Source organism: Lepeophtheirus salmonis, chromosome 7 (assembly GCF_016086655.4).
Source record: "Lepeophtheirus salmonis chromosome 7, UVic_Lsal_1.4, whole genome shotgun sequence".
Lineage (NCBI taxonomy): Eukaryota > Metazoa > Arthropoda > Copepoda > Siphonostomatoida > Caligidae > Lepeophtheirus > Lepeophtheirus salmonis.
The window spans coordinates 13,000,108-13,012,361 of record NC_052137.2 but is presented as its reverse complement, the minus strand read 5'-3'; positions in this window follow the sequence as shown (position 1 = coordinate 13,012,361).

Sequence of the window (12,254 nt, the reverse complement as noted above, 5' to 3'; positions counted from 1 at the left end):
CTGGACCTTGTCGATCTGACGACGAACTCTAGTTGGGTTACGAGTCTTTAAAATTTAGTACTAGTCTAATCTGAAATTTCTTTTTGTAGTCCAAATCAAGTCCTTGTGGAGAATTTAATAAGAATTAAGTATACCCGTGTCCGAGTCTACAATTCTGATTAGTGAGTCATAATTACAATTAATTGATAAACGAATAAACTGAATAATATTTCCTTCACTTCACTTCTATGTATTGAATGTAACTAAAGAAAACAGCATATGTCTTTGAATTCTAAGCAATATTGATTACTCAGGATAGCCTATAAAAATTATGCAACGGTTAGTTTTCAAACAAACTGGGATTACGAGTTGAATATAGATTACAATAATATTCTCGGGGAAAAATGAATCGCTTATGACTTTATAATTATCAACTATTTTGAATATGAAGTATCTTTAAACTTTTTTTTTAATGTTCCTTTAATTGGTTAGATGGAGTTGTACTCATTAAGTATAAGTGAACATTATACAAAATTTACTCCATCTGACTTAGGAATCTTTTGGTGAAATCCATATACAGAAAGTAAAGGGAGCGGGGATCAAATTGTCGTCAAAATATTTTTCTACAAAAAACAACACAAAATATACATTTTTTAACTTTTTTATCGAAAATTAAAACTATGACAAGCATATAGGTATAGAGTAGCCATTCATTCGATATAATCACCGTTGGCATGAATAACGGCTTCAATACGGCCTCTGAATCGGCCGCAGACTCTTCTGACCATCTCATTGTCCATGTTGCCGAATACCTCCTTGATGGAGTCCATCAGGCTGGCCTTGGTGCTATGGAAATGTCTGTTGGTATGTCTCTCGACATAGCCCCAGACAAAATAGTCCAAAGGATTATGGTCGGGAGAGTTAGGAGGCCACAAATCCTTGGTTACAACGTCATAACAGTTCTCGGTTAACCACTGCATGGAGATTTTGGACACATGGCAGGGTGCTGAGTCCTGTTGCCACACCCAGGGCCTGTCTCCGGCCTTCATGGACCTGGTAGAGTCATCCTCAACCATCTTCTTCACCTTGTCGACAAAGTCGGTGTCCCTGACCTTCCTGTCGGCGCCCTCCTCCTTGGGTGCCCTCTTTATGGTGGCATCAACATCCCAGGTGTCCTCTAGCTTCTTACGGATACGCTGAACAGTCCGTAAATTCACTCCTAAGGTTGAAGCAATCGTTGAATTGGAGATTTCACCTCCATTTTTAACCAATGCCATGACTACGGCGGATCTCGAAAGCTCCTCGTTCCACTTATAGCTCTTTATCTCCTCATATGATTACGGCATGATGCTAACTGAACTACTTATCCTCAGCTGATGAGAATAGCTTTCCTATTTGGTAACCGGTTTTTTATTTGATAACGTCGTCTTCAAGTTATCAAGGTAGGCGACAATTTGCTTCCCGCTTCCTTTATATTTCTTACTCTAGGAATCGCCTGGTCACAAACGCACATTGAATTCAAGAGAATAACTCCCCCGAGCGCGTTGTCTATGAGCTATGGTGATTCCATAACTATTTTAATCCCCTTGGGTAGTAAACGTTAACTATAGAGCCTCCTGACTTCATAACCACTTTTAGAAGGTGAGCTTTTATGAGCTCCTCGTGTATGATGACAATCACAAGTTGGCCTTCACGGCAGTCCTGATGGCCATAGAAGCCTAGGAGAAATCGTTGGCGAGACAATTCATCGATTAAGTGGGGTACTCCTTGATCTTCTTCTCTAAGCTGGGCAGGAACTATTTTATAAATAAATCAATCAAGAACCAAGATACTTTGATAGTATCCTTACGGTCGACAATTTTTGAAATAAGGATGTTAAGTTGCATACATAAATACTTAAAATATACCCAATAATCCATTAATACTATTTATGTACAGTGATTCTCAATGCAGAGTTACTAGGTCTCAAGGAAAGGAAAAAAACAACTTTGTTATAATAATATAACAATAAATTATAACTGCCGAACAAATTCCTACTGTAGCTCTCCGTTTTTTATGAGCACACTCACATGTAGTTACTCACAACTAGGATGGTCTCCTCTCAAGAATGAAAAACTAATGATAATAGCTCGATAAAAATAAAAAAAAACATTGTTCAAGTTAACATCAAAAGTATTACGTGATGAGCTTAATATAAAGTCACATTAATTATTTTTTGGGTTATTAATGTAGGTACTTTCCTTTTTATTCTTTTTAAATATGACGTGCTAAGCTATAGCTATACACACTTGTTGCTATATTCTTATTTCTTAGATCAAGGAGTCACACAGTTCTAAAGCTGGGTTCACTGATGAACTTAACCACGCTGCATGCGTAAGCTAGTCTAATAATAATAAATGGAACGACTTAGCTCAATGAACAACGTGCTCAGGATAAATTATTCTCTTGAACAGAATGTGCGTAGGCTTGATAATTGGTCGTTCCTAAGAAACGAATATAATTAATATATATGGACTTCATAGGTTAGATGGAGTCGTTGTAATATTGTGATGTATACTTATACTTAATCAGTCCAACTCCATCTAACAAATTAAAGGAACTTAGATATGCATACGCAATCAATCAAGTGTACTAACCATAATATATTAAGTGTACACTTAAAAATGAATCTACGACAAACATCCAGACAAACTTTGCTTTATTGATGTATGTAGATTCGAGATATAATTTATATTTTTAATATAAGAATCACTTCAATTCTTTATGAAATCTAGAAGTTGTTTTATTCAACTTAGCGGACTATAAACGTCCATTCCTCAAGATTTAATAAACTAAATATTTTAACTTATTGCAAATCTATTAGCTATATCAAATAAGTCAATTCCTAATTTAAGAACATCCAATGTCTAGAGCTCAAATAATTTAACTAATCTTGAATAAGTCTCCAACCCGTAGAATTCCCAAACTGTTTTTGTACAATAATATAGCTAACTCATTTTAATTTACAAAAATGTATTTTTTTTCCCAAACTGCCCTGCCACAAGCCTAAAATTGGCTTTGAATTTTTTTATAGAAATTATGTCTTTTTTTTAATTACATTACTTGCAGATTGCCTGGTCGTCCTTGAAGAGCCCTTTTTTGAAAAAGACCCGAGACGAAATACAGTATTTCAAGTACATCTGTTTTGGCTTAAGGATAGGAACTTAAACACGCTTGATGAAGTATTGATCTCTTTTTGTTTCACTCGCTTCCTCTTTAAACTTGTCTGTATGGTCTTGCCAAGAGATGTTGTTCCTAATAGTCGATGTGGCCACTTTGAAAGGGTCCCCATCTTTTTTCCTTTTTGGATGCAATGAGTATTGCTGGAGTAGATTCTTCAGGATCACGAATAGAGAATGAACTTCTCAGACATTTATCACATCTTCCACAGTCACTAGCCCCAAATTATTATTCACTTTTCAGGTAGATATATGGACATCAGTTTTTTTCCTTCGATTGGGGCACCTGAGCCTATAGCTAGCCAGTATCCTTTTCCTGATTTAATCGGAACGCTAGTCCTTTCTCTCACCTCTGTAAACTATCTGTATACTTTGTACCTTCAGCTTCTAGTATCGCCCTCTTCCACGGGAACCCTACATGTGGGCCCCTCTTCCTCCTCCTCCAAGATAGTAAAAGGAGATGTCACTTTAATTTTAAGTCAATCATTCCCAATTCTTCACGTTTCATTTGAGTAAAAAAACGGCTCTTTCCAACCGTTTTTGGGAGCCGAATGAAATTAATTCCTTTCTTTCTCCAAGTATGGCACAATGTCTCATCATATGGTGGACATCTCAAGATGTGGTTTACTCTTGGAATTACTACTTGATTTCAATATTTTGTTTTTCGATAAGGTTGAGTCTATATTTCAAAATTCCATCAATGGATTTACTAATAATGTTTATCTTCCGTAGTTTTTTTTTACACTATCGTTCTTGATGGTTTAGATGGTATTTCCTAGGATTGTTGCTTCTTCCACTAGATTGAAGGAATATAGATTTTGAGGAATCGTTGTCATATTCGTAAGCATCTGAGATTTAGATACCTTCACCCTTAAATCAGATCTTTCTCCGAATATTTCCAACACTTCTCCTATCCTAGACGCTTGGGAGTCAATGTTGCAACCACTAAGAATGTCAGTTCCATCATCTCCATAAAACAGGCTTGTCACTTTTCCCCCCTCCAATATTTGCAGCTCTAATCTCGGTATCTAACATTTTTTGTAGGCGAGCGACAGCTAAAAGAAAAAGCATGGGACTCACAGGATCCCCTTGTCTCATACCCCGCTGGTACCTTCCTCTTTTTTAATATCAATGATTGATTCTGATTCATGCGCTAAGTTTTTCATAACCGAAAAAATAACTCTAGGGAAATTCATCATCGTTAGTTCGTCAATAATGAAGGAATGCTCTCCGCTTTTCAATGGTCCAGAAGAATCAAGGCAACATCTTCTCCTTTTGCCTCGTAACAACTGACAATGGTTTTAATGACATCTTACATCTTCCATTTGATGATCAGGATGGAACACGAATTGAGTTCTAGGAAGCTTTTTGTTCAAAATCAGTTTTAACCTCTCAGTAATACAATACCTGAATAAATTTTATACTCATTTTCAAGTAGTGTGATTGGTCGCCAATTTTTAATCTCTGTCTTGTCTTTTCCTTTTTTTTACCGTTTGAGGATCCTGGCCAAAAAAGAGATTCTTGAAGAGTTTTACAAAGTATAAGGTTAATTGTGGAAAAAACTTGTAAAATTCAGCTCTAAATCCGGTTATATATGGAGATTTTTTTACTTTAAGTTTTTTAGTTATGTATTCCTAGATCTGGGATGGAGTAAATCTCTTTGTCAGATCCCTCTGCTCTCTTTCAGACAGATTATTTTCTTTTATTATTTCTCTTTTAGTCACAAGCTCTTTCTTGGTAGTGTATAGGCGTTGATAATAGACCTGAATGAACTTAATCTTCTGGTCTGTGGAGGATTTTTTTTTTTGTATTTTCAGTCTTAATGCCATATAGTATATCTACTCGATTAGTTTTTTCCATGTTTTTTAATAGATTTAAATTTCTTGTATTTATATTTTCATTTAAAGTAGGGGCTCTAATACGTGGCCTTCCATTTTTATAATTGATTAACGTTTCTAATTCTTCACATAATATACATTATCTTGTTTTATTATTTTTGTCCATTTTATTATGATAAAATAAGGAAACTTTGCTTGGGAGGCCTAAGGCAAGATTGCTAGTATGTACATTGTACATATATAGTATGCAAAAGGGAAAATATTTATATTAATGAAGCAAAGTTTATCTGGATATATTATGAATACATGATTGAAAAAAAAAAAAAACATTTTTGATGAGAGAAATAATAACGTAGTCCTATTCAAAGTTATTAGAAATACAAGGTTAGACCATCATGTAATGAGGCTTAAAATAATTTTCAATTTGATGATTCCTACCGACTGCTAGGCAAAAATAAACCGATTTTGGTAAACCACGCAACCAATCATATTTTATGACGTGAGTATTTATAGAATTTTCAATTTGATGTATCGTACTAACTGCTGGGTAAGACAGAGAGATTTTGCCAAATACGCAACCATTCATATTCTATGACGTCAGTATTTATAGAATTTTCTATTTTATGTTTCGTAATGACTTCTGGGCAAGACAGAGAGATTTAACAAAAACATGCAATCAATCATGTTCTATGACATCACTATTAAAAAGCTCGGTGAAAGTCAAATATCAGTCATACAAGCGTTATGTTATAACCTTATATTTCTATTATATTGGTCCTATCAATGAAATATAGCAGGCGTTTTGTAAGTAAAGAGCGTGTATACAGGGTGCACTATATAATGTATATAGTTCTGTATGATGTATATCATATACCTATACAGTATAAAACAAAAAGGAAGTATAATATACAGAAGCACAGTATAATATTGCTCTCTGATGTATAGCATAATTCCTATACATTTACAGTATAGGTTAAGAATAGTATAAAATATCAAACGCTCGCAAGTAAAAAGGAATGAAATCACCCACTTGTTAATTTCAACTCATACTAAAACAGAGAGAAATTAAACAGCTGATATCTCAACTGCATTTGCATTCAACACTGCACAATTTTTTCTATGTATAAAAGTGATAGATATCTAAATTTTCTGTGCTGTCAACAAAAAATATCAAATGGTTTTACCAATAAAATATATATCTAGATCCATATTATCCCACCATGTGGCATTTAATGCTACATTGTTACGCAATATTATTTATTTGATTTATTTAGATACCTGAAACAGTAATGATAATATTAGATTGCACATACTTGAATATTTGCCTCTTGATGGCATGTCCAGGCATCTTAAGTCTAAAGCATGCCACAAAATATTTTTCATATAACTACTTATTTTACATATTACACGGAAATAATGATTCATAATTAGTTGTATACTTATTTGTTGATATAAATATATGATAAAACACTGTCTAGATGCATGATCTGGAGGAATATGGGCATGAATGTGAATTAGTTGAAGTTTAGGAACGGGCTAAAGTACTCCCTGGCTCAACGAATCATATTTTAAAAAATTATCAAGCTGGTATTATTATTTTTTAATTCTTAATGAGAGAATATTGAAGTATTAAGTAATTCCGGTTGAGTGTGACTAGATAAACGGAGAATAACAATGATAATTAGTTAAGGAGTTATCGTCAATATTATTGAAACAAAAAATCTATGTACGTCGACCCTAATAGCTTGGCAATGCTGTGTACTCCTGTTAGTATTAAATATTTCAGCAGAAGTTGTAATACCTACCGAAAAAAAAAGTAGTAACAAATATTCGCAATATTTGACCTCCTTTTTTTTATATAACTTAATTAGACATGAAATCCCATCTCTTTAGGATATCCCATAATTCCAAAATTAATTTAGAATCAATCATTGAGTTTTAGTCATTCTTGAAAAAATGAAAATGGATATACCCTCCATAACATATATAAATACATAAATAGGGGATTACATTATAATAGGATGGCCATAAAACAGTACCTATTTGCAAAGCAATTTTCTACCCAATACTAATTTGTGTGTTCCAAATAAGAAATTATATGAATCATAGGTACAAGTTGTATAATTAAATGCTCTTTTTTACTCAGAAAAGAATATATACACATTATGTGCCTATTCATGCCACTAATATCAGCACAACTGAAATGTGATCAAGCATTGTCGACCAAAAGGTACATTTGTAATAATTTTTTATCCAATTAGGATAATTGGACAATTAAAGAGTGAACATTTTTCTCTTACAAATATTGTTTTGTTTATCAAATCATTCCATATGCTACTACATACTCTTACTTAACATCTGGATACACATTGGACACGCGACCACGTTCATAGAGCCTTATAAGTAATAGTTAAATAATTTATCTATTAAATAAGAATGGTAAAATCCGCAAAAATCGTTTGCCAATTGCCCAAAATCAACAAAGCTTTGTTTTAAAGACAGTTTATTTTATTTTTGGAAAATGTGGTTGCTTCTTTTACTTTTATCATTTGACTGGCTTAATCTACAATATTAAGCATATCATTGCAATATTACTATTTTTGACATTTTGAGAAGCGTTGATTGAAAATAAAGGAGGATGGTTAAAATTTATATTTTTATTCACAAATTCATAAACTAGACCAGTTTCAGCATTGCAAGAAATTTATTTGTTTATTTTCTAATCTAGTTCTGGAGGGGGGGGGGTACTGAATCTTCTTTAAAATAGTGCTAATATTGCTACTGAAAATGAGAGATAACCTTCCCAGAAGTATCAAAACTCTAATAAAAATATAATTAATCCCTGCCTACAAATAGATTTTTGTAATTACGACATGATTCCTTAATATGTATTTTCGGTTCTATTTCACTGTTAACAGTGGATGAACCACAAATTAGTAAATATTGATGTATGAAGTAATATAAAAGTGTTATGTAAAATGTGATAATTTGTTGATTTCAAAATAAAAATAATTAAGAAATCCATTTTTGGCCAACATTTTTGTTCTCATGGCCATAGAAATTCCATTTTATTTTTTAAAAGGAGGAGTCAATATTTATTATTAAACCATTAGACATTGGTTTTAAGAGTTCAATGTGTTTTTTTTTAAAACAAAATGTAGAAAATATTGTTGTTGTAAAAAGAAATCGATGAGAAATCCATTATTTGATTGGATATTTTTTTTACAGTGTCTGTTGCATGGCCATTATTTTATCCGCATTTTCAACCATTATCCTTCCAAATCGTTTTGCATATTTTACATAAAAATTACCGAAACGGAGTAGATGAAACCAAACTTGTGTATAATTTCCTGTTAGAGTATCAGGGTCATAAACACTATTTACATTTTCAGCCGCCTGCCTTACATTTCTCCTTGTTCAAAGAATAATTATAAAATATGGCATATTCTCTATTTGCTGGTTGACGCGTTATTTGACGCGTGCTCAAACCATACTGAGTCAAACAACACAAAACTGTCTTAAAAGATTCTTTAGTAGATACTCTTATTTTTCTTACATCATCCAGCATAAATCAATGTCATTTATACAATGCAATATACACACTACTAAAGTCATCTATTAGATTTCCGTTTACTAAACCAATTAAATTACATTTAATATACTTTTTTTAAGAGACTTCAAAGTGAAATAAAATGTGATCAAATGAAGATAAATTTCCAAAGTCCTCATTTTTATACGAGGATTAAGCTCCAAACCTAAATTAATTTTTCAGTTTGCAAGATCCATTAAGGTACAGGTCTATGTATACAGGATGCCCGCATTTTATGGAATTTCCCCCCTCCCCTCATCTTGATGAAAGTATTTTGTAAATATAATACAATTTTTTATAGCAATTTTAACCTCCTATTTGAGTACATACTTTGTAAATAATCCCTGAATGAATTATGGGGTACCAGTTGTCTATACGTCTTATTTTTTCAATCATCTTTAATATTTGTAATACATTTATAAATATTATTATTATCTCAAAAAATCGATTTCATTCAATATCTTATATACAGAAGGTTGCATAATTTCTTCATTCTTTAGAAATTAGCAGAACCAGTCAAATCAGTATCCCTTATTCCTGAACGTTCTCTCAGAAAGATTGCATATAAGAAGCAGAAAGTAAAAAATTCCAAGAAAGATCCCTTTTTCTTTCTTTTTTTGGTATCAACTTCATGGGAATTTCATGAGAATAAAGAATTCCATAGGAAGACTTTTCCTTTTTAAAGGCAATAATCATAAGCTAGGCCCAAAGTTTTTGTCCTATATGTTCTTTAAAAAATAATTTCACATTGCTTTTCAATCAATACCTATGATGAATGCCCTCAAAAAACTTTTTTGCTCAATGATAAGCTAAAAATCATCGATGATTCCTCAAAAATAGGATCTAATCAAACACGAATTGCCTCAAAAAAGGGAGTTTCAAAATTACTTATTCACATAAGTTCCCAAATTTTTTGTTTTTCCTTATATACATCTTATATAACAAAAACCAGATATAGTGAGGGTCGACCGCAGGATTATATATATCTTTTTAGGGGGAAAGGGGTTTGATTTTGGAATTTTTCTGAAAATAAGCCATAAATTAAAATTTTCAGAAAATAATTTTTTTGGAAAAATTTTTCAAATTTTAAATTTGTGAAAAAAATCCAAAATCCAACGCTTAACACAAAATTTCAAAAATCCATAGCTATTCACAAAAATTTAATTTTTTTGTAAAAAAAATTCTAGATCCATAGCTGTCCACAAAAGATTTTATCTTTTTTTTAAATTAAACTTCAAAAAAATAAAATAAATTTCAAAAATGCACAGCTATTCACAAAAAATTAGATTCTTGGGGGAAAAAAGTCTAAAAGCCCCCATAATTTGACCAAATGACCTTTTTTATAAGAAAAATAAATATTTAAAAAAAAAAAATCCCCGTTTTTGCGTCAAAATTTTAAATCCTCACCAAAAAATTCCTTTATTTGGGGGGGGGGTAGGAGCTACACACTCTCAGCCCAGCCCCTGCGGACGCCCCTGATAGTCCACTTTTTATCTGAGAAATGAAAGTTTCTCTTAGCCGGATTTTTAGTTCAAATAGACTAACTATCCTTCGTGATCTACTTATAGTTATATAATACGTACACTTTATACTCATAATTATGTAAATCCCTCAGCAAATGGTACTTGAGCCATAAATGTTCAAATAAGGATAGTAATTAGTGGGGTGCTCTATTTTACATTTTTTAGTAGAAAGATAGATATATTTATAATTGGACTTATCTGGAAAAAACCCGGAAGTTTTTTTTCATAGAAAAAACAACAACACCAGATGTTAAACCTATTTGTGGACCTATGATTTAGTTAGTTAAGAAAGAACACAATGAGATAACATGGATCTATGATCAACTCATAAAAAAACTATTTAGTCACATATATATGTATAACATGATGAATGTTGTAAAAATAAAATAATGAGAAATAGGAAGTCTTCTGGCTTGTCCCTTGTTAAGTCCTTAACATGCGAGGCTTGTTCATCCTATTTTGTTGAGATAACAAATATATTTTATTATTATTTTTATATTAGGTTATCCAAAGTCATGGAACTCAGGAGTGTAACCACCCTCCCCCCACAAAAAAAAAAAAACATAAATAAAAAATATAAAATAATTCTTCCTTTATACTAAAAAAAAAAAAAGACTTTTTGTAAACACCTAAGACCTTTTCATTTTATTTTCCAAAAAATTGAATTATTTCAGAATACCTACGGATTTTGGAATTTTTTTCTAAAAAATTTAATTGTTCGTCAATAGTTGTCGATTCTTGGATTTGTTTTCCAAAAAAAAATTACTTTAATTTTTTTGCCCCTATTTTTGTTTAGAAATAGCTTTAGGTTTTTGAAAATTTTGCAAAAATTTAATATTTTTAATAATTTAATATCAATCTTTTTTGAAAAAACATTTAATTTTTCATTTTTTTTCCAAAAAACCAAGCGCACCTCCTCTTAAAGGAGGCGCTAAGGAAAATAGAAAAATAAAAAGAATTCTACGTAAGGCAGTAGTATTTTATAATCCCTTCCTAAAAACAAGAAAGAAAAAAAACCCATTCAGGCAGCTTTTTTAATTTAGCCTAAACTACTGAGAAAGAACTTATTCATCAGTTGAAATTTGAGTTTTATTTGGAAGAAGTAGAAAAGTTATAATTATGTCTAAGGATCTTGACATAATAATTATTGTTATCATATTAATATTGTTATGGATTTCTATTTATTTCGAATTTCATTCCTTTGTCTCTCATCTAGCAACACTCATCACTCATCTAAACAAAAAAAATGTTGTATTTCTGAGGCATTTCTTTAATGCATTTGTCTGTTATTTTGCATGGTTCTTTTGAAAGGTTATAGTTTACATACTTATCTTTATTTTAAAAGGCTGTTGACTGAAAATTGAATAAAGTGAGATATGTTAGCTCTGTGTATATTTTTTGAAACTATTTTGACCCCTCTTCCCCTGTAAATTAACGTGGCTTGTTACCCTACAAAAAAAACAATAACTTTCATTAGTTATTCCATCAAATAATATTCATATGTCTATAAAATTCGCTGTGTATTTAATTTATGACCAATTTCTTCATGTAGGTCTGCTATAAATTTATTGAGTATATCTCTCGATATTTCTTTTCGTAAGATGACATTGAGCAAGCATTGAGATTTTTTTTAAATAACATAATATTAATCGTTTTGTAAGAAACTAGTGGGCAGACACTTTGCCGAATGTCATTTTTGTCGAACAGACAGTTTTCCGAAAGACTTGTTTCTCAAACTGACACTATGCCTAACATACATACTGGATGGTCTATTGAAACCTGAACTCTTACAAATTCAAGGATTAATGAAGGTTAAGTGATTATAATCAATTAATATTTCGATATATTAAAGCATAAAAAATGAGTTATTAATAAAAACAAACTTGATTACTATATCTTACGTACAAGTCGAGAAGAAGACACTCGAAAGTGATCACAGAATTACCATTCGCACACTCCAAGCAGTTGGATGTCTCCAGGACCACCGTCTACGCTGTCAGCAAGTCTGAAACGTTGGCGAGGAAGAAGGGGTCTGTCAACAAGGCTAAATTTGACCCAGAGTAGTTAAAGAAAACAGCCCAGGCAAATACTCTCAATTCTATGATGC